Raw genomic sequence first — 25009 nt, 5'->3', positions numbered from 1 at the left:
GAGTTACTTTATATTGGCATAAAAATTATAGACAGCAATTTGACAATATTTATAAAGAAGCTCAGAAATATCCATGGCTTTCAGCTTGAAATTTTATTTCAGTGGCTGTCTCCTAGGGAAGTAATCAAACGTCATTTGCAAGAGTATTTGTGGAAAGATTATTTTCAATAGCCAAAACACACACATGTGTGCATACATGCACATACACATGAGCACACAAAGCTTAAATTCCACAAGAGATATGTGTTGACTAAATTATTGCACAAAGAATATTTGTTGATTATGACACTAAATTAAATTCTAGCACTAATTTGAGGCCAATAAATATGCTTTCAAAAACATAACAAAATTGTGATAAAATGCTAAATGAACTTCTAAGATAAAAAATATACAGCATAGTCTTGATATTTTTGAAAAAATATTTCTCAAATCATTAGGTAACAATTTACAGAGATCTCCACCTGTGTGATCTCTCTCTGTCTCTGTCTCTCTCTCATTTACCTCTCTCTCTCACACATATGCACACACATTTCTCTCTCTCTTTCATTTATCCCCCCAACATTTCAAAGATATTCAGTGTCTACTATTTAGTAAGTATTTTAATACATTTCAGGCTGATAATGTGGAAATAGTGGCCAGACTGAATAATATATCATAAGGTCAGAAACTTTTCTTTGAATAGATGTAAAGTGGAGACTTTAAGGAAACAAAACCAAAACTCTTATTTCAGGAAATATAGCTGTAGGTGACCACTGTAGGTGAACACTGTAGGTGAATGCTAAAAGTGCACTGATGGTGGAAACTGGGGAAAAATGTCAAGTGAAAGAGAAACAGGAAAAGAGGGAGAGGAAACTCCCTTTTTTAATTTTGAGAACTTACGTAGTACTTGTCATGCTTAGCATTTTACTTTTGCACTTTCTTTTCATCTTGTTACTGAGAGCTGAGGCTTGAAGCTAGGATTTAATCATGGTTCTGTGAGACTGCAAAAAGTGTGGGAATTCTGGGGTGTGATATGTTTCTATATTGCTTCTTAAGTTAAATTGCACCCTCGTCATTATGTTAGAAAAATGTTCTTGAATAACTTGTTTGTACTGAGGACAAATTATAATAAAGATAATTTAAAATTCGTTAACTAGTTAGGAAAATATTCTGTATATGCTTTAAAATGATAATTCAATCAAGTACAAGCAAGCATATCCTAAGCATAGATATTCCTAGATATCTACATGTTGAAAAAATTTAATATTCAACCAATATAATGTACATTTTATAGAAACAAAAACTATCTCACAGAGAGGGAAGAAAAATTTTAATCCCCTTTCAGTTTCCACCAGTAATACTAGCCCTTTCATTAATTTTTTTAATGTGCTATCTTAGTTCATTTTGTTTTGCTATAACAGCATACCACAGAATAGGTAATTCATAAACAAAAGAAATTTATTTGGCTCACAGTTCTGGAGGCTTGGAAGTCTAAGAGCAGGGTGCTGGCATTTGGCATTTCTGCATCATGCCATGGCAGAAAGTGGAAGAACAAGAGAGTGAGAGAGAACAAGAGTAAGAGCAAGAGGGGGCCAAACTCACTTTTATAACAAACCCACTCACCAGATAACTAACCCACTCCTGGAATAATAATTGATTCCAGAAGGCAGAACCCTCATGACTCAATCACTTATTAAGCCCCATCTCCCAACACTGTTGCACTAGGGACTAAGTTTCTAACACATAAACTTTGGGGGACACATTCAAACCATAGCATGTGCAAAAGCAGCAATTCTCCACACTTTAAAACTGATCATTAATATTTTAATAGGCATAAACAACATAATTTTTGCGTAATTAAATCTTCTTAAATGTTATTTTCTAAATTTTCTGGCAGATAAGATTTCTGTTTTATTTGTATATTTTACTATCCAATTAACAATATGTCTGGGATAAAATGTATAAGCTGTGTTTGGACAATTTGCAGTGTTTTGCCAATTTGCATAGATACTAACCATTTCATTTAAATATTCAAATAAAAGTGAAGTAGTGACATGGTTTGGCTCTGTGTCCCCACACAAATCTCATCTCAAATTGTAATCCCTAGGTTTTAAGGGAGGGACCAAGTGGAAGGTGATTGGATTATGGTGGCAGTTTCCCCCATGCTGTTCTTGTGATAGTGAGTGAGTTCTCATGAGATCTGATGGTTTTTAAGTGTTTGGTAGTTCCACTCTTGCTGTCTGTCTCTCCTGCTGCTTTGTGAAGAAGGTGCCTGCTTCCCCTTTCATCACGACTGTAAGTTTCCTGAGGTCCCCTGAGTCATGCAGAACTGTGAGTCAATTAAATCTTTTTCCTTTATAAATTACCCAGCCTCATGGAAGTTCTTTATAGCAGTGTGAAAAAGAACTGATACAGGTAGGTAATATGCCACGTGTAGTGTATTCATTAAAGAATTCAACTGGAAAATAATATTTTCTCCTATATAATTACCTGATAAAAAGTTAGGGAAAAGACAGGAACTGAATAGCAAAAGGCAGTATAAATATGTTTCTAAAAGTAAAATTTGTAGGCCATTCTTATCTTAAAAATATACATTTAAAAATGTATTATGTAGAAATTATGTAAGTAGGGCATTGAATGGCAAAATATTAAGTCATATGAATTTTTCTATTGACAATGCTGGGTAAATACCTTCACCATACTTATACAGAAAACATATTTCAAACTCACTTGTATTAACTGTTACCAAATAAACAGTTTTGCATTTACTAATTTTTATATATCAGTTATTTATCAATATTCTGTAAAATTTCCTAAGCTATATATTTGTAACTAAAGTGTAAAACCTGACATTAGGTTTGTATTGCTTAATGACCCATGTTTACATTATCTTGAACTTAAAAGAAATGTAAGGGAATAACTTAATTGTTAGTTCACCTGGAAGTATTCAAATGCCTATACATTATTATCCCACTTGCTTATTTGCCCAAAAGCCTATTCAAAGAAAAATTAATGCCTATCATAGTACAGAGATAATGGTGACTGCTCTGAGGCTCCTTCGTTTTAGAGAGTAGTGATTTTCAAGACATCAGCCTCTTTATTGAGAATCATAGTAATATAATGAGAGTTGTTAAATACAGAACTGTATTCTCATAAGAGAACAATATTTTTTAATTACTTATTTTCCTGGAACAACATAGACTGCTTGTCGTAGCTTCTCAACTTGGCCCTAGACTGAAACTTATACTGTTATTCAGACTTACAAGGTGGAAGGAGCCAGGCATTACAGATGTGACCTGCCATATTTTCAGTGTGGAAAAGCCATATGCACAAAACACTGTGTTAGAACAATCCTAATTGCCCAAGGTCATAAGGAAAGTCATGGGAGTAGACATATTCTGGACTATACCATTAATGCCTAGGAATTATGGAAGGATCTTTTCTATTTAGAGAGGCAAAATATGATTATTTTAAAAAAGAATAACTCTCTATATACAACTCATGTTCATCACAAACAGATTCCTACCTTTTTTCTTTTTTTTCTATTTTTTTCTTCTAATTTCTCAAATTCTTTTTCCTTCATGGCATTTTTTCTTCCTATGAAAGTCCTGAGGCAAAAATATCTTTAGCTGTTGCCTAGGGAGGAATCAGCTTATGGAACCTTTTGCTTTGCTGCTTCACTAACCTTCATCCACTATAAGCATCTGCTAAGTCTACATTAATACTTCTTGTGGCTTAAGAGAAGCAGGTGTGTGTCTGTTAATCGAGTAGGAAAGATCACATCTGGCATTTACTCCTTGTCAAATTATTTTGTAGCTTCTGATCTCCCTAAATGAGAAGTATAGAAAGCAACATTTTGCTCCACAAATAATGTGGGATAGTATCCATTCACTGGACACTGTAATCTTTGCAATTGTAGGAAAACTAGTTCAGAGAATGTAGAATTAAAAAATAATAAAAACAGAATAATATTAAAATGCAAGACCAAGATGGAGGGCTGCTGTACAATTGCTCCCTGAGGGAATTATGCTCAGTGCTCCTAGATCTGGATTATATTTTTTACTGCTGAGTTCCTTTGAATAGACTAGTGTGTTAGTCCATTCTCATGCCACTATGAAGAAATACGTTAGACTGGGTAATTTATAAAGGAAAGAGGTGTAATTGACTCACAGTTCAGCACGACTAGGGAGGCCTCAAGAAACTTGCAATCATCGTGGAAGGGGAAGCAAACAGGTCCTTCACATGGCAGCAGCAAGGAGAAGTGCAGATCCAAGCAGGGGAAAAGTCCTTTATGGAACCATCCGATCTTGTGATAGCACACTCACGGTCACTACAATAGCATGGAGGTCACTGCCTCCGTGATTCAATTACCTCCCACTGGGTCCATCCCACAACACATGGGGATTATAAGAACTGCAATTCAAGATAAGATTTAGGTGGGAACATAGCCCAACTATATCAAATAGCAAATAAGAAATTATGCCTTATGGCATGATTTTAAAAAAAATTCTCTAAGAACATCAGCAGCCAACCAAGACCCCACAGGTCTTTTTAAAGAAATGGCCCAGAGAAACAAAAAACCACCAAAACGATAATTACATTTTGAGTATATAATCTTGGGAGTCTTGGATACATTTTTTTTTCTTAAAAAGGCTAATAAGAAAAGTTGAAAATAGAGTCGTATTTACTGAAGCTATCGAGCAACCTCATCATATTCAACACCCTCATTTGATACCTGAGCAAACAGTGGCACAGTGTAGGTAAGTTGCTGACAGAGATGATATTATGAGCTGTTGGAAGCAAAGTTAAGACTAGTTGGCAACCTATGTAATTCACCAACTCTAGTGATGTTAGGTGTTTCAAGGAAGTAATTTTTAATATATTACTATCATTCTAGTTTGCTTTAAAAAGAGACTCCTGTGAAGATCCTATGTGTTATCAGAGTATGCTAGAATTCTCTTATATAATCAGTGGCAAAACAATAGCCCCAAAGTAAGTCCTAACCAAAGTGACATTTACGAGCCCTGGCTCTGACTGATTTTATGAGCTGTACTGCATAGCAAGAGACATACAACTGGGGAAAGCACAAAAGCAAAGGCATAATAGAGGAGGGGAAAATGGCTTTATTCTCATTATGTTCTAGCTTTTGCAAATGGAAGCCGAATATCAAAGGCAGTGCTGGAGACTCTCTCTTTAAATAATGCTCAAATGTTTTCGGAACAGAAGACCAAGACCACCTAACCTAATCCATGAATGTGTAAAAACTGAAGCACTGATGTCTGTGCACAAGAAATGCCATGCAGTATTTTCTGGTCTGTGAATCCCAAGTGGCTTTAGGATACCCACCCAGAAGGGATCGAGATGGTGTGATAGGCAGTCTTTAAAATAAAACTTAAATTGTAATACATGTAATCAACCTTTAAACACTTCTCCTCTGTTGGGTCAAAATCATATCTACCTTTCCTCTTTTCTCATGCAACTCTCAAGGCTATATTCTGACTGCTCAAAGATGGCAACCACTATTTTGAGTTGATTTCATCTCTTATGAGTAGTAGGTATGGGGAACACAAACGATGTGTTGAGACTAGCATGGCTTGGAGGCAGATTGATGGAAAATATAGGAAAGTGAATGTAGTTTAAGGATTGAGGGAGTGAATATAATGGTTTTAGGTATATAATAGAATCAAAATAAGTACTTAGCTCTTCTTTGAGTTCATCTAGAAAACTGACAAAGACATTGTTAAAAATATTAATTAGAGGCCTGGTGTGGTGTCCCATGCTTGTAATCCCAGCACCTTGGGAGGCCAAGGTGGGTGAATCCCTTGAGCCCAGGAGTTCGAGATCAGCCTGGGCAAAACACCTTATCTACTAAAAATACAAAAATTAACTGGGTGTAGTGGTGCAGGCCTGTAATCCCAGCTACTTGGGAGGCTGAGACAGGAGAATAGCTTGAACCCAGAAGGCAGAGGTTGCAGTGAGCTGAGATTGTACCACTGTACTCCAGCCTTGGCCACAGAGTGAGACTAGGTGTCAAAAAAATTTTTTGTATGTATAAGAGTAGAAACATTAAGTACAAAACTGAGAAGGGTTGAAGGGTCTTTGATATTACCCTACTTTTAAACTAACAAGTAAGCTTGCCACTATTTCTCTGTCTCACCTCCCCACATCCCTACCCCAGAGGAATCCTAGACCTCTGGATCAAAGAATCAACCTTTTGTTTACTCACAGAGCAATCTTAGTAGCAATAGATCTCCATGCTCCAATTCCCTGTGGGACAAGACAGTAAGACCCAGAGGTTACCAGGATATGTTGTAGGAATTACACCCCAGGGGAAGAACCACAAAATAAACAGATGCAAATCCTGCATTGGGTACCCCACCTCCCACCCAGAGACAGGGAGTGAGAGAGAGACATTTTGCTTTGGAATGTAAACAAATTATCTCTGAGGATGATAGGGTAGGTGCTCCTACAAACATAAGCAAATAGCAAATGTCTCAGAGTAATGCACAATCTCTAACTTCCAAATCCTGCTTTCCATTTAATCATTCATTCCTGATCATGCAGAAACATCAAAATATTCATGGAGAGTAGGATTGTTTCCAAACAATGAGAATTTGCTTGGCAGGAGAGTGTGAAAGGGGTTGGTTCACATGCCAGTGAAACCAAAACAAAACAGATAGTAAGTTCTTAGAGGATAGGAATGATTTCTATGTTTTCTTTATTATCATTGTTATAACCTAGCATTGTTTTAGATGTTGATAATATTGAAATATAGAATACTACACATCAGAAAGGCCACCTTCTATCTTTCATTCAACCCTATTGTAACATATTTGCAACAAATATGTCTCATAAAATTCAGTCAAAAAGCAATTCTACTTTGTTTTCCCATGTTTCTTTAACATATATTTACTGTGGGATATTTACCCATTATCCCTGGGTAAAAACTCATGAATTTTGTATGTTTTTTTCCTATTATCTTTAAGCAAAAAACATATTGTTTAATAAAAATAAAAAGAAACTTGAAATTATAAGTGACAATTTCAACTGCCCTCTTAGAATATTCAGTTCCCTGTAATGTTTCTAGCTTTACTTAGAGTTATAGCTGTTTCTTCTCCTCTCATGGAGAAAAGGCTGTGCACAGCCCTGTGGTGTCTAGGAAGGAAAACAGTTGCCTGTTTCTTTCTATGCTCCTCACCTTTTCTGAAATTTATATAAACACTTTCCTATTTCTTTAGAGTAGGATCTAGGAATCAGAAGAAAAGTAAGAAAAATGGCATATTTGTTTACTTTACCAGATGGTTTCATAATTGCTGGGTCTGGTAGATATTTAAAACTGAATTTATCCTAAGTGACACTTTTTTGTGTTTGTAGGGGTAAGGGGCGTTCTTCCTAGCTACATCCCTACTGAAGATTTCTTAATTACATCTAAAAAGGGTTCCTCTAAATTAACTGGTAGCTTTACTTCTTCAACGATGCCTAGAAATGTTGATAGTGACTTTAGCTTTTGACTGTTGAATAACTACTATGCTTGGTCCTATTATACAGTTCCTAAGATGAACCCATGGCTGGGCATTGTGTGTAGCTCAGCTCCAACTGGTGAACACTCATGAATTGATTGACACATGAAGTCATGGGGTGCAGACCTATCCCTATGTGCTGCCTCTCCAGGACTTATTCCTCAGCAGGGAGCTAGCAGCACAACTTCACGTCCTTAGCTTTCTTTGGCAGAAGTAAAACAAAACAACACAAAACAAAACAAAAACAGAAAACAAAAAACAAAAAACAAACAAACAAAAGGCTTCTGTATGTCCCCTCCACTTCCTGGAACTGAATGGGGAAATACTAAACTCTCTAAGTAATCTCCTTAAGGCCTGTCTTTTTTAACAATTGTCATGGATATAGAAGTCTGAATGTCTGGATAATAATTGTGTTTACTCTGAGATATAATAGATTATTGTTAAAACATCAGAAAAAATAGTGTCTACTCTTTAGGAAATAATGTCACTTGTTAACATCTATTTATGCAAGACAATAATAATTTTCAAATAGTGATACTTGTATATTGCTATTCATGTAAATGGAAACCAGAAAACAAATCTGTAGCAATAAATTAGAACAAGAAATCTCAGATACTGTAATTCTCTCTCATATAGCTATGGAGCCTTTTGATTTGGGCTGAAATATTCTACTTAAAACTGTAAAATTTTGTTTTATTTTTTAATAATTCAGACCACTGCAAAGGCCAAGAGCTTTTTAAACGCAGAGGCCATAATGTGAACAGTGAAAAAAATAAAGCTTTTGAGGTGCTGAGGACTTTTTTTCAAAGAGAGAAAGGTGGTAATGTTTCCCATGTGTATCAAAATAGACACTGAGCACTGTTAATGAGTGTAGATATTCTATAGATACATTTATATGGCATAACAAAAGAACTTCTGAAAACGCTTAGTGTTTTTTTTCTGAAATCAAACAATTTCTTCACAATGAAGTGGCACCCTTGCCTACCAATGATTTGCTAATTATATGTCAAATATATATTAAAATATTCACAATCAGCATAATAATATACATTAATATATAATTTATTACATACAAATAATAATATATTCCATTTTAATCCTTAAATCTGTGCTAAAAGAGCTGTTTACAATGATGGAGCTGTTTCTTCACAGAACAATATAGTAGCCCCGAACCACATGTGTCTATTGAACACTTGAAATGTAGCTAGTGTGACTGAGGACTGAATTTTAATTTTATTTAACCTTAATTCATTTAAATTAATATTTAAATAGCCATATGTGATTCTCGCCTTCCATATTTTACAGCACTCTTTAGAAACTGGACTTCATATATCATAAATTCGATTACCAAAAGTATATATTGTAGTGAAAACTATTAATCAAATCCTTCTAATAATTTTCAAATCATTTGTTGATTTTTCAAAATTGTTTGAAAGAACATCACTAGGTAAAACCTGCCCTTATCTGATATATTATCTGAGAAAAGGAATTCCAGAACATTTATCCTCTGATTTTCCCAGCACCTGGCACATTGTTGCAGCCAGAGGGCGACCAGGTGCCCTGCCACCTGTCCTGGATGGTACATATTTTGTGTCAGTACCTTCTGAAATGACTCATCCCAGAGAGACCTGGACCACTATTGATAAGGCCTCTGAAAAAGCTGTGTGTTTTGTCACCTGCTCCACTGCCCCCAGTGGATTTGAGCTTTTTTGGAGTAGTGGGGAACATAAAACATGTATTCGCTCATGCCCCTGTCACCCTAATGCACTTAACAACCACTGGCAGCATCTGTGCAAGGGCCTGTTAACTGCCCATTGTGGCCAATGCTATGCAAATCAACCAGTATGGAAAAAATTTGAATATGTTAACAATTGGCACAATGTCTGTTGATCAAAATCACTGACTGTATAGGCTTGAGAGATAATTTTTTTCTTTAGCATTTAATTAGCACTTTAGACGTTAGCAGAGACTCAGGTTGTAGTTTGAATATATCACTTAGGAAATTCATAAAACATTTTAAGGAGCTGCATATGTTTAATAGTAGGAATGATAAAGAAAAAAGGCGTGTTTACCCAGTTGAAACAACACCTTTCTGCTTTCTGTCTGTATGATTTCTGTTCGGTTGATTTATCAATACATTTTGATCTTTTCTGATGTAGTTTAACATCTGTTCAATTACCATATTCTTAACACACATTTCCTTGGCATGTTTTCTGCTGCATCTTCCCTTTGTTCTCTTGGACAAATTGACTGTCGTTGATTTCATTTCGGATGTGCAATATAAAAGGTTAAGTGGAGATTATACAAGTGAAGAAAGCCATCCGGATAACACTGGAGAAGTTCAGTGGAAAAACAATGGAGGAAAAGGTGTTTGAAAGAGACACAGAAGAGTAGTGAGATAGTAAGAAGAAAAGGTATGCTTTAAAATCTAAAATATTGGTGGCTTTTTTGACAAACTTTATAGATTTTTTTCATAAAATTTTGGCAGTCTAATACTAATCTGGTTAATATATCATTATTACTTTGGCTTTCGGAAAAAATTAACTGTACTAAAGTTATGATGTCAGAGAGAAAGGATATTTGCCATTTTCTTTTTTGTACATTTTCTACTAATTACTTAAATCTGCAACATACTCCTTTAATATGTTAAACTTGATTCTCCCATTTTCTGAATGAAAATTTTTTGTTTTTGACATTGAAAGTTTTCTCAAGGTCTCAAGTACCATTCTTTTCATGAGTTCTTCTTTTGAATATTTTCCTGTCGTTATTCTCTTTTTCCCGTTCTGCAGAACCTTTAATATGCAATCAGATAGCAAAGAGAAATGTAGCATCCAGGCTGGAAATCAGTTTCTGTATATTCTCTTTTTCCCCCCTCTCATTTTGAGAAATGAAACTATCAAGCTAAACATTGATATAAAATACAGATCTTCTTTGCTAATATCAAACAAAGCTGTCACAAAATAATAGGTATAATTGTTAAATAACACAGTAAGAAGCACACACACACAAAAACACACACACACACTTGACCATTCAACTCGATAATGAGAGATCTATGGGTTACATTTGCCATCATTTACCAAATTTACCAAATTTTACTACAGTATTCATTTAATTTACTCAGTTTATTCTGAGTTCATATAAATCTGTACAATTCTCAATTCTGTGTCATTTGTTTTTGTTTTTGCTCACTTGGTCACCCAGGCTAGAGTGCAGTGGTGTTATCACAACTTACTAAAGCTTCAAACTTCCGGGCTCAAGGGATTCTACCATCTCAGCCTCCAGAGTAGCTGGGACTCAGCCATGCATCACCATACTCTGCTACATTTTTTTAAAATTATTTTCTTTTGAAATGGGGTCTTGCTGTGTTGCTCATGGTGGTCTCAAACATCTGGACTCAAGTGATCCTCCCGCCTTGGCCTCTCAAAGTGTTGGGATTATAGACATGAGCCACCATGCCTGGACAATTGTGTCATTTGTTAACAAATTTCCGTGGACGTCAAAATGTAAAGAAGGGCAATTATGAATTTTTTTACAGAAAAATTTGGGCAAAGACAGTTTCATTATCTTGAAGTTGAAACTTCCAAAAGTAAAGACTTGATTTTGGTTGCTAGATTTTCTCTTTTAATTGTGTTGTGAAATGCAATGAAATGATTTTACAAATAAAACAACAACGACAAAGCTGGGAATCAGAAAAATGGCAGATGCAAGACCTAATATTTAACTGTAGCAATGAAAACTATTGTTGTGACTGGAGAATCCTATTTTTCTCTGTGTTATAAGATAAACATATTTCAGTCTTCAGAATGTAAAGCTTGACTCTGAAGCTTTTTACCCTCAACATTACAATATTCCTCCAACTTAAACAAAAATCAGAAAAATTTTCCTGACCTGAGAAAATAGAAGTCAACGGAGGGAGTGAAAACAGAAATTATATGTTTCTTAAAAAGAAATATTGTTTGCTAGCTGCTTCTATCACCCTCGCTCATGGGAAGGAAAACATTCAGTGTTCTGGATATGGTCGTAATATTACCAGGTCTCTCTCTCTCTCTCTCTCTCTCTTTCTTTCTCTCTCTCTATCTCTGTCTGTCCCTCTCTCACCCACACTCACACTTCTTTTATTTATGAATTAAGAAAATAAATGTTTCCCCTCCGTAGCTGTTACATTTAAATTTCTGCTGTGATTTCAACAGGATTTTTAGCCTATAACATAGAACAAAAAATTGGTAAGGAAATAGTTCCGTATGTAGTACCAACCCCAAAATACCTCAGGTAATTATTAGGATGAAGTGAAGGGAGGTTACAAAGGATCAAGCTATCCTATTTTAACTGCACTGATTACGTTTCACAGTGGTGACATGGGCCCCTTGTGGATTGTATGAATTAATATGCTTCTAAAATGGAACAGCCTCGCCTTCTCAAAGAGTGGAGTTAGTTTCTTTATTGTATGCTGTCACTTCATAACTTAATAATTGAAAATTAATGCTCTCTATGATTATCTATAACTCAGGCAAATCCCCTGAATATTATTGGGGCAAAATATCAGGTAGCAATATGCTTCATTGTATATTTAGTTTACTCATGTTTTAAAAACAACCTGAATTTAAAAATGGCATCAGGAACTTGTGTGTGTGTGTGTGTGTGTGTGTGTTTGTGTTTACTAAATCTTATTATAATACATTATCTACCAAATTCAGGCGTCTCCAACATGAATGTTTTCTTTCATTTATTAAAAGCAAGAAAACCATATCTATTTATGCTGATGCTAGAGCTTCGTTTTCTTTTAAGATTATATTTGTTTTATTTTCCATAGATATTTTTTCCCAAAGAAAATTGCTTTAATTTGCATACCTCCTCTTTCAGTCTAGATACAGAATAAGTAAAGTTTCGATACTGATTAATTATATAACTGTTAGTTTTTAGATAAACTTCCCTGGCAACACTTAGGAACTGAAACTGTTAAAACAGAAACTACTTTCTTAACACAGTACAATATTTACAATATTTGATGAAGATATTTTCAAATGAGATGTATAATGCTTTATTGGGAAGTCTTAAAATGCATTTTTATCTGGAATTTTTAAATACAATTTGGAAAATGTAAGGCAAAAATCTAAATAGCCAAACCTGGAATAAATGTATGAGAGACTTCACCAAAAAGTTGAGTTCTTTATTCTAGATATAATGAATAAAAATAAATTGTATCTTGTGATTTTCTTTAGTTTCTTCAAGGTTCAGTCATCTACTTTAAATAAAATATATTTGAGTTTTTAATTTGAGGCAGATGTTGCGTAAAAGCTAAAACTGTGACATCTAATGACAAAAGAACTAACTTTAATATTTGTAGCAAGAAAGTTTTGGCTGTGAGATTCCATCACTTCTTGGAAACTGGAGAGGTTTAAAGAATCTTGCCAATTCCTAATGTGAATAATTTCACTTCATATATCTATTACCACTAAATTAACTAAAGAAGTACTTAATCAACATGACATTTTGTGCTTGGAAATTAAAATTAAGCATTGAGAAATAGTATATTTGTAAATGATTTATCATAGTGAATTGGCTCCAGTAAACTTGGAAGATTTAATAAGAGATGTCAAATTTTTAGGATAAAAGAATGATGAAGTAAGAGTTTACTGGTTGAATATACCCATTGACTCATTTATTTAGTCAAAATTTATTATATATCTACTTAATATATGCTATGTACTGGCTTAGGTAATGAGCATACACAAGTGACGAGGCCATTATTCCCCCATTCAGACCATTCAGACTTTATACATTTGTAGACCAGGCTTATACAAATAAAAATTAACATAGGGTATACTATATTTTGTATTAATGTGTGTCTAGGGAGCTATACAAATACTGAGAGATTCTAACTCAGTGAACAATTGCTGTAGACTGGGAAAAATTACCAAGAAATAATAATATTTATGTAGAGTCTTGGGAATTAACAAGAAATAATAGGAGAGACAATTATATGGCAGATTATGAAAAGTCAGAACAATTTATTGTGATATTTCAAAAAAAATGTAAGCATAGGGTGTTTGTAGAATTCTTGCAGAAGATGAATTTGGAGATATTAGCAAGGGACATATTATAGTTTTCACCAAAATCATCATAATTTTTACTGTATTGGGTCTAAATGAGGTGAAATTTGTACTTAGAATTTTTTTATTGTTTGTTTGTATTTTTTTGAGTGTAGAGTTTTAAGTGTGATTTTGAATCTTCATCTTCAGTATTCATATTCCTAGATGGTCTTCGGTAACCTACTACATTGCTCTAATTCGGGCATTGGCCACTTTGACTGCAGTTTGGAGGCTGTATTGGAAGATACAAGGCTGAAGAAACCATTCAAAAGTTCCATAAGACGGCAGAACTTTGTAATTTTTTTTCTCTACTGTATGTACAGCACTATATCAGTGGCTGGCATATTAGTAGGCATATAATAAATATCTATTAAATAAAAATGTATCACACTGTTGTAGTTGTTAAGTAATAAGTTTGTTGCTATTGAAAGAAAACAAAGTAACTTATGTAAAAGGTGTTTGGGAAGTAGAATCATCAGGACAAGTTTAACGAATCATTTTTGGCTAAGTCTGGAGAGGAAACTAGTGAGTAGAAGATAGTGTTCAGGTTGCTGACTTAGGCTGGGTGGGAAGTGGGAAGGTAGTATTACTGATTGCGATAGGCTATTCAAGGAGAGTATCCTTTTGCTTTTTTCTAAGTGTCCTCTGAAGTTAATGAGAAATCATCACTTAGGTATGAATTCCATACATTAACGTGTGTTTTGACTAAAAACGTTACCTTCAAAAAACTAGGTGCACTCATTCTCTTTCACATAGGTTAGCTGTTACTTCTCTTTTAAAAGACTATTCCCAACTGAGTATATTTCTTCCTGACAGAAGACAAAAGAAAAAAAGAAGACTTAATCTAGCTACTATTTTTGTCATCTGGCATCTTAACCCCGTATAATATAAACTTTGGGTAAATCCTTTTCTTATTCCTATACTCACTTTAAAAACTAATTTCAATAGCAGATTGTACCATATTTTCTCATTTTTTTCTGATATTATTATTATTGATTCATTTAAATGCATCTTCTTTGTTCTCCTTTTCAGGTTCATTGGTAATTTGCTAAAAGAATGCCAGTGGGAACAGAATAGAAGCATTTTCAAGATTAAATTGGCAATGGTTGTGACTGATTGGATGAAGCAGATAAGGGGGAGAGATTCATCAGAGAAAGAAGGCTTCTTTAAGCAGCAGAATTGAGGAATGAGTTAGAAAATAAAAGAGCAAACAGGTTTTTGCTGTTTTATTTAATTTTGGTCAACCTACTTGTATTGGCTTTCATAGCATAAAGAAAATATTTTACTTTGAACAAGCATAAAACAAAAACACATCTTTCATACAATACAATGCAATCGATGGCTTTTCCCCAATGATTTATGGAAATAGCTCTAAAGGGGAGAGATGATTTTGTTGCCAGGTCTCTTCAGGTATCATCAGTATTTTTAATCTCTCGTGACATTGCTCTACACCCTCTTGCTGCTATATTTCTAAACACCCCGAGGATGTTATTTCTGGCTGTTTCTCTAATATTACAGGACCATATGCTACTCTCCTTGATCATAGAAATTTATGACATGCTCTCTGTTTTACTTCTACCTCAGTTGACATAATATTTTCCAGCGAGTTCATGTGTTGCTTTTAAAATAACTTAATTCAACTCTTGTAGACAAAAAGAAACATTTTCTTTCTGTGGTCATTCAGGATGAGATGGTAGCACCAGAGGTCTCAGTAACAACGCTTCAGGGAAATATTTTTAGGATCTGACACATTCAGCAGAGAAAAGGAAGATGAAAAACTGGCCTTTTTCTGAAAATGTGATAAAAGCAACATCACACCGGAAGAAAACTAACGTAGAATGGAGGTAGATCCACCTGAGAGACCTGTAGGTCAACACGTATTCAAGTGCAGATCAGAGAATGAGCTTCCCCAGAAGAGGAGGCAGGAGATCTGAAAGCGAAATCTTTTCACAGAAAGGAAGTGCTCTATTTAACAGAGCTTGACTTCAGCATCAGTCAATTCCGGCAGCTCTACACAGAAGAGAGCATCTTGCCCCGGTGTCCACAGAGGGCAGGCACTTCCTGGACCCTTGAGCAAACATGCCAGGAGGTCACTTAAAACAGCGACTCTTCCTTGGTTGTACAAAACGAATGGTACCAAGAAAAAATTTTCTTTCCTTGGAGGAAAATTGGATTCATTACAAGCATTTTTCTTTTAAAGCAACAAATGGAACCCACTTGTAAAAAAAAAAAAGAAAGGAAAAAATAAAAGAAAAGGGATATTTCTAGAAACTGAAATGATCACAATGATTTATGTTGAATACGAAACCTATTCTAACAGTAGAAGGTCACATTAAACATCTAAGTGATGTTAATGCAAAGAAAATTCAACATTATTTTACAAGGAGGTCCAAATTCTGGAGATAGAATTTTCAAAAAACAAACAAACAGATGAAAAACTACAGGTATGGGAAGAAAACGTAAGATCAGGCAAAAAATCCAGATGTAAAGAAATTACATAGAGAAAAGCTACTACTAAGTCCTGCCATAGTTTTGAAATTAAAAAGTAGTCTCAGGAGGCTGAGGCTGGCAGATCACTTGAGGTCAGGAGTTTGAGACCAGCCTGGCCAACATGGTGAAACCCCGTCACCACAAAAAATACAAAAATTAGCCGGTCATGGTGGTGTATGCCTGTAGTCCCAGCTACTTGGGAGGCTGAGGCAGGAGAACCACTGGAACCCGGGAAGCGAAGGTTGCAGTGAGTGGAGATCATGCCACTGCCCTCCAGTCTGGGCTACAGAGTGAGACTCTGTCTCAAAAAAAAAAAAAAAAAAAAAAAAAATGTAGTAGTGACACCGAAATATACTACCTTATTGTATACTTAGCTATGATCCTCACATTAAAAATGTTATAACCCAAAAGCGATTTAAAAACTAACATATATGCTTTTTAAAAAAATGCATTAAGTGGTATTTTATCTGTAAGATAATACACAAAGGGTTATTTGACCCCAAATGTAGCTAAAACTAATTAATTTATATTTTTGTTCTAGCTTATTTTCATGGTATTATAAAGATAATGTTTTCCACCTGATTCATTTGTTTCTTATTCCAGTGGTTTTATTTTCCAGTTAAAAAGGCTTTCGTGACATCTTAAATTATTCAGCAGAAAGGCATGGCCATAGGATTGGCAATGTATCTTCTCTTTTTAACTTCTCTGCTATCTTATGGAGATGGAAATTTGGGGTTCTAATTAATAAGGAACAAACAGTTGAGAGAGAACTTCACATTTTAAAACAATGGGAATTCATTTCCAAATGCGCATTGATTAAATAGTGGATAGTTTTATGTAAAGGTCGTTTATAAAGTGGATTTTTGTTTCCAAGTCATTGAAGGTAGGTTTAATAGAAGAATCAGTAATCAAAAATATGTCAGAGTTGTGCTGGATGATTGACTCAAACAAAATGAAGTTTAATAGAAATAAATTTAGTATCAAACTTGTGTCCAAAAACTCCATCTGCACAACAGAATATGTGAGAGGCCAGCATATATACATATAAGTACAGTTAGAGGTTTTCTGACTGAAATAAACGTGAGACAGCAGTGAGATCTGGTTGTCAAAATGATAATAATCTTAGACTTCATTATTAGTAATAATCGGTGAAGAGTGATAATTCCACTCTCTTCACACAGTCTGTTGTTAGACCACAAGTGGAGTTATGTTCAGTTTTGTTGCATGACAATTTAAGAGGCAAAAACGTGAACTGGTGTATAGTCAGGGAAGAGTAGCTAGTGCTTTGTATGGGCTTTTAGTAGTTCTGTATGCTGAATATTAAAGGAGGCAGAAATATTTAATATGAAGAATGGAAAATTACGGGGCAGCAAATAAACCCATGCACTGAACTCGGGGGCTCAAAGCACTTTATGGAGCCACATCTCTCATAATTAATTTAAAATATAGCATCAATGAAACATAAAAGATGTATTAAAAAGTCTAGAAGAATTATGTGCTCCCTATTATTGTTAATACTATTTCTGACACATCAACACTTCAAATTATTTCAGAAAACATTATCAAAAACTTTTTTCATTATCGAATTTTGTGACGTTCTTTTGTTGGTGGCCTAAGCATGACTCCAGAGCATTCTGGAAATATAGCTCTTTAGGAGGTTCCAATACTGGAAACATTTGAATGATGGAGATAACATGTTCAGTATTTAAATATTCAAAACGTATTTGAACCAGAGGACTGTGAAAATTTCTTCTAAATCAAGCAGTACTATTTTTATCTCTAAATAATAATTTCATTCCTATTAGTTCGTATTCTCATATAAATTGAATCTAATACATAGAAATTTTCAGATCAAATAAAACAGAGATAAATTAGGTTAATATATGTTAGCTTCTATATTTAACTAAGATTTTTAACTGAAAGTTGTAAGTCACTTTTTCAATTTTGCATTAACCTCATTGCAACTGTCATGGAGTTGATATGGCATTATCCACAAATTGCTTCTGAAGATTATTGGTAGAGGGTACAAAGCAAGGCACATCTTTATTATTTGAACACAGGAGATATGATTTTTTTAATCTATTTTCTATTGTTATTTGATATGCAGTCTCATTTTTAGTAGAAACAGTTGTTTCATGTGCACACACAAAAATAGGTAGACTTCATTTCATTTGGAGTGGTGACTTAAATAAGTATATTTGGTTTCAAGAAGAACAGAAATTGTGTTTTTTATTCTTGAGGATAAATTATAAACTCTGTAAAAAATATCAATAGTTTTATATCTTATTTTAGACATCATTTGCTTTAGGGGCAATAGAGAAAGCTCTTACAGGGGTTTAAAATGACTAAAAACTAATGTGTAGTGAGAATCTTTCACTGCCTATCTCTTGAATGATTAAGTTTGGGCTTAGGTAAAAAGTGCCATGATTTTTATTTTTATTTAACAACTTTCTTGGGTGCCATAAGGAAAATATTGGGTTTAGCTATTATTAATTTTTAATAATTTGCTATCCAATAAGCTAGAAGTTTGCTACTAGAAATTACATTTTGGATAACAAAGAATATTTCCCATGAATCTGTACTCTTTAGCAGCTAATGAACATCTGTTTGTATAAGCAATCAAACACATGGAGCCCAGCACTCAGACGCAAGAACAAGTTTCACATGTAAGTAAAATGTAATTCTTTGCTTCTATTGTATAATTATTATTTTTATTATAACTTTGGGGTATCAGCACCAAACAGGTACATATAATTAAGTATAAAAACCACAAAATATGTATACAATTAATTTACATGTAATTAAAATGAATATTTGTATAATTAAAAATAAATTTTGCATTATTCGTATTTCCTAAGTATTGTTGTTGCTTTTATTTATAAATGTGGGCTCTCCAAAAAGCTTTCCATTCTCTCTGTTGCTTCAGAGCTGGAATTATTGTCCATGTCTCTATGTATACAGCCTTTGCTTTTTGTGAATTCAATTGATTGGGCCAGAGGTGAACATATGATATTGAAAGTGTGAGCTGGTCTAATAATTTTCTTTTTGCTACATACTGGCTCATGATGAGAATGGGACAATCAAGTGTAAGGGTAGAATTTGTTACTTTTTGTCAACTTAGTACCCAATGGCATCAATTTGGGGCAGCCCGTCTGGTTTGCAGGAAGGTAGATTGTGAGAGTCAGATTACAGAGGGAAAAAGAAAATTAAGCAGAGATGATAAAAAGGAAAGTAGAAGGAGGGTGAGAGAGTATTTTGACACCATTTAAGTTTCATTTCCTGTGTTAGTTTTTTGTGAACTCATAGAGCATTCCTTGCTTTGTATGTTTCATAATTAGTTTCATTCCAAAATTAGTTTGAATATATTCCTCTTCCTTAAAAAACAAATAATTCCTTATCAAAATATACAGTAAAATGAGACTTGCGTTTTAGATATATTTTATTATATTCTTTATTTTACTTGGAGAAACTGAGGCTCAGTGAGGTTATATGATGTGCTTATATTTATTTCATAGAAATATTCTTTTGTCATCTTATTTTTTAATAATTGGGAATTTTTATTAAAATACAGTTAACATAATTTAAGCTATACATATTGTAACTATTCAGCTTGACCATCAGTATTCCATCACATGGGCATGCCACAATATGTTTGTCCAATTTCCCGCCAATGAACATTTGGTTTGTTTTCAGTTTTCGTCTATGAATAAAGATGTTACAAACATTATGATACAAATATTTTTGTGAATATATACTTGTATTTTTATTGAATAAATAGGATTGGAATAATTAACTGTATATGATAAACTCCCAAAACAATTCTCCGAATTGGTTGTACTGTTTTACATTCTCATCTGCAGTGGATGAAAGACCGGGTCCTGGTGGTTCCATATCTGCTCCAACACTTAGTGTCCTTAGGTTTGGTTTTGTTTCCCATTGTACTGGCTGAAATGTAATATGATTGTAGTTTAACTGGCATTTTCCATTGGCTAATAATAGCAGGTTTTCATGTGCTTTCTGGCCATTTGTATATTTTATTCTGTGTACATGTGTTCACTTTTTCCTTTAAAAAATTAGGTCATTTAGGCCAGGCATGGTGGCTCATGCTTGTAATCCCAGCACTTTGGGAGGCCGAGGCGGGCGGATCACGAGGTCAGGAGATCGAGACCACGGTGAAACCCCGTCTCTACTAAAAAATACAAAAAATTAGCCGGGTGTGGTGGCGGGCACCTGTAATCCCAGCTACTCGGAGAGGCTGAGGCAGGAGAATGGCGGGAACCCGGGAGGCGGAGCTTGCAGTGAGTCGAGATGGCGCCACTGCACTCCAGCCTGGGCGACAGAGCGAGACTCCGTCTCAAAAAAAAAAAAAAAATTAAGTCATTTATTGATGATTTTTATAATTTCCTGATCTATTTTGAACACTAGTCCTTTGCGAGATATATATTCTGTGAATATTTTTATCTGTGCCTTATTTAATGATTTTTAATACTATTTTTGATGAGAAGACATTTTTAGTATTAAAGAAGCCCAATTCATCAATCGTTTTTGTCTCTTATTGTTTGTGGGTTTTTTTTTATCCTGACTGGGGATTTTTGCTTTAAATTTTATTTATTTATTTATTTATTTATTTATTTATTTATTTATTTATTTATTTATTTTTACCTACTCCGAGCCTACGGAAGTATTCGGTTTCAAGAACTGTGAAAGATCTGAGGTTTTACCCTACTTGCAAAGTAATATTTGATCATTACAGTTTCATGAATGCTGTTAGAATACCCAGTATTAGGACGTCAGACTAAAAGGACTTTATAAGTCAAGGAATAACAAACAGCATGACCATCCACATATTTTTCTCCAAGTTCTTTCACCTCAAGTCCCATGTGATTGATATGGATGGACCAAGATTAGTGTTTCATGTTCAGTAGGTTGAGTTACTGGAGAAAAACACTGAGCGTATAACATTTGAATCTTTTATAATAGGCACTAAGCTTGCCAGCCCTTTGATCTGGAGAAAGACATTCTTTTTACTGTGCTAGGCAGTAAGCATAGATTTGTTCCGTAAGGAGGCACTATCTTCATCTTCCAAAGCTATAAGAAAACTCACCCTTTCTGGGGAGCTACATTACCTCTATATTCCAAAACTAATTATTATTTCGTATATATATATATTTAATATCAAAGACCCTTCAACCCTTCTCAGTTTTGTACTTAATGTTCCTACTCTAATTTATACATATATATGTATAAATTATTATTCTTTTTTTATTTATTTTTGAGACAGAGTCTCACTCTGTCACCCAGGCTGGAGTGCAGTGGTCCCATCTCAGCTCACTGCAAACTCCACCTCCTGGGTTCAAGTGATTCTTCTGCCTCAGCCTCTTGAGTAGCTGGGATTACAGGCACGTGCCACCACTCCCAGCCAATTCTTGTATTTTTACTGGAGACGGGGTTTCACCATGTTGGCCAGGCTGGTCTCAAACTCCTGACCTCAAGTGATCCACCTGCCTCGGCATCCTAAAGTCCTGGGATTACAGGTATGAGCCACCATGCCCGGCCTATTACACAAATATTTTTTAAAAGATGGTTTGAAAGAACAGATTTTCAGTGCCTCTCATCCTAAAACATGCAAGAACAGGAGAGACTGGTGGATAACGGTGTTAGAATTCTTTCTAAAAGCTTTAAGATTTTGGGTTGCGCTTATTTAGGTTTATGCCCCATCTCAACTTGTACATGAAGTGAGATAATCACCACGGCTTTGTCTTGTTTTGTTCTGTTTCTTAATATATGGATATTCAATTGTTCCAAAAATGTTTTCAAAAATTATTTCCCATCCCTATGGAACTGGTGCCTTTTCCTAAAATCAATTAAATATATATGTCTATTTTTATACTCTCTATACTGAATTTGTCTATTCTTACACCAGTACCAATGCTTACTTAATTATCGTAGGAAAAAACATGATTTTTATATAGTAGTTGTTGCATAACATAATTGATTTTTATTGTTTAAAATCATTTTCTAAGTCGTATGAGTCAGCTAGCCATGCCTTGGATAATCTGCTCTCCTGCCTTTGCACTTGACCCTGTAGAATCCATTTTTCATACAGATGCCAGAGAGATCCTTTAAAAATGAAAGAGAGACCAGGTCACACCTTCTGTAACCCTCATATTGATTACTGATTCATTCAGAGTTAAAGCACAAGTCTTCACAATAAACTTATCAGTGCCTTGTATTTTCTGTAGCCCCAGCTTCATCTCCCACCACTGTATCCTCACTGGCTTTTTCCTAGCTTTCCTGGTTTCTGCTGTATTCCTTTGAATTGTAAATGTGCTCCCCCCTCAGGAGGCTTTACATGGTTTATTCCCTCACTTCTATCAGGTCTCTCTCACAAGTTGTCTTACCTGTGAGGCTTTCCAGACTGCACTGTTAAACTTGAAATATCAACCAACTGTCCCATGCTGCCCTTCTCCCTTCTCATACTTTATTTTCTCTCCTGACATTCATCACCATCTGACTTATTGCTTATTTCTTCTTTTGTTTGTTTCCTCCCACTAGAATACAAGGACCATGAGGCAGACCCTTTGTCTCATTTGTTCTTTGCTAGAATTAGATGCCTAAACTATGCATTCGAATATTAGAAATACTCAATATTATATACTGAATAACTTAATGAACTATCTCTCACACAGTGCATAATCTCATCGATATTTTATTCTTTTGAGTCATTTAATTGTTAATTGTGTTCGCAATAGTACCGGCATATATTGTGTTTCATCATTCCATTATGCAAATAAATCTCACAGAGGTTACATCACTTGCCCAAGGTCATATATCTTGTAAGATACGAAACAAAAAATCATCCTAGATTTGATTTTTAGAGTTTTCTCACCAATGTTCTTATTTAGAAAAAAAAAATGTGTGCTTGTGTGTGTGTGTGTGTATTAACACACAGTGTTAAGATGTAAATGGAGATTGACTAAAAAGGGACCACAGTTTTTCTGGATCACCACATTGTCTTTGTGAATACAATGGCACATTGCATTTATTAGTACTTTTACTGTATGATCTATAATAAAGAACAGCATTTTGTACTTACTCAATTTTAGTAAAACTTGACCTTCATTTTCAAAAGAAGAGTGGAAATGGCCAGCAATATACTAATAAATTATATTACAAAACACTGTGTTATTGTTTACAGAATTCTCTTTTTTATACAAAAGAAAAACATTTCTCACTTTGCGGAAAAGTACACATCGTATTTCAAAATGAGAAAAGTAGACTGTGAAAACAGATGTCTTTCACGTTCACTTAGAAGAGAAATAAAATATTCTAAGTAGATAACTCTCAGATAAATACAATACTACTTTAAGCTGGCTATACAGAAAGAAGAGAATTATTTCATAAAATGACACAACATTAATTACTTAAAAGGCTGCAAAATGAAATGATGAAATCACAATGCTAAAAACCCATTCGTGATTGTGATATCAATGAGGATATTCAGAATTCCCAAGACCTACAGGGTCATTTGGGAGTAGAGCAAAATAAGTTTACTTCAAATTTGTAAAACTTTCTGCTCTAATGCAATATAATGCTCATTTGTTTTTTTGCAACTCATTTAATTTTATTTAAACTACTTAGATTCAGATTTGTGAAACTATTACAAGACAGATTTTCTGACTTCTTAATATATCACTTGGCTAACTAATGAATAATTTAAATTTAACCTGGCCAGAACTTAAACAACAACAACAACAGCAGCAACACATCACTCTCCTATTCAAATTCCTGAATATATTTGCTCTTATTTCCCTACCTGAATCCAATCTTCTGAACATTTCTGAATTTATGACTCCCTTCTTATCCCCTTGCCCACTCCTCTCTCATCTATCTCTATTATTCTTTCTGTTCTGTTTCTCAAAGATGCTCAATTAAAAGCTTTTGGTTTTTGTTTTTGATGTTTGTTTTTCTTAGAATTCTTTTTTTCCCATTTTTTTCTGTTTTATTTTAATTTTTTATATTTTTCTTCAGTTTTATTTCTTACTTGATTTCATTTCTGGCCCAATGCCATGTCCTAAAAGAGGTCTTCTTTAATCTTAGAACAGTTCAAATCTTCCCACTGCTGTTGTTATTCTCTGTCCACTTTTCCTGATTTGCTTTCTTTTGTCTCTGTATATTTTAACATATATGCTATACTGTCTTTATTTCCTTATGTGTTGTCAATTGCTTGCAAAAATGTAAGATCTTATAGCAAGGTCATGCCTTTACTGCCTAGGAGAGTTTCTAGCTCAAGTATTAGGGACGTATTATACAGCTGTTGGCTATATGACTAAAGTAATAGGTTGGAAATTGTATATAAATTCATACTTCTCATGTTCAAGGCATATATAGACAACAAATAATTTAGAAGGAAGCTATTTCAAAGTAAAAGGAGGTAAAGTTAAACTAATAATGTATAAAATAAAAGAATTATTTAAACATTTGATAGGAAGTGGTATAGAATTAAGCCTTACTTCCCTTCCCACAATAGTTGCTGACTTGGAGTACTACTCTGCAGAATACTTGCACAGATGTTTGAGTTCCATGCTAAAAAAACTCTCATAATAATTAACTACTGTGGAAATCTTTGACTATGAAGCTTTCTAAAATGTCTTACTATTTACTTACTTAAAATGGAACACCTTCACTTAACAACACTGCACTTATTTTTGTTTCAGATGATCACATTTGTGACCCTCCTCTTTCCACTATTCAGATAATACTACCATTCCTAGATAAAATGTCTTCAGTAAGAAAAACATTAACTAGAAAACAATAAAATATATAAGGAGGAATGAAGTTGAACTAATTATCTTATTCAAACAAAATATTTTCCAGGTCATTAATCTCAAGAATTTTATTTTTATTTTATTGATTTTGTTAGGTTTT

Source organism: Nomascus leucogenys, chromosome 21, assembly GCF_006542625.1.
Source record: "Nomascus leucogenys isolate Asia chromosome 21, Asia_NLE_v1, whole genome shotgun sequence".
Lineage (NCBI taxonomy): Eukaryota > Metazoa > Chordata > Mammalia > Primates > Hylobatidae > Nomascus > Nomascus leucogenys.
The sequence above is the reverse complement of the archived record's forward strand: the minus strand, read 5'-3'. Positions refer to the sequence as shown.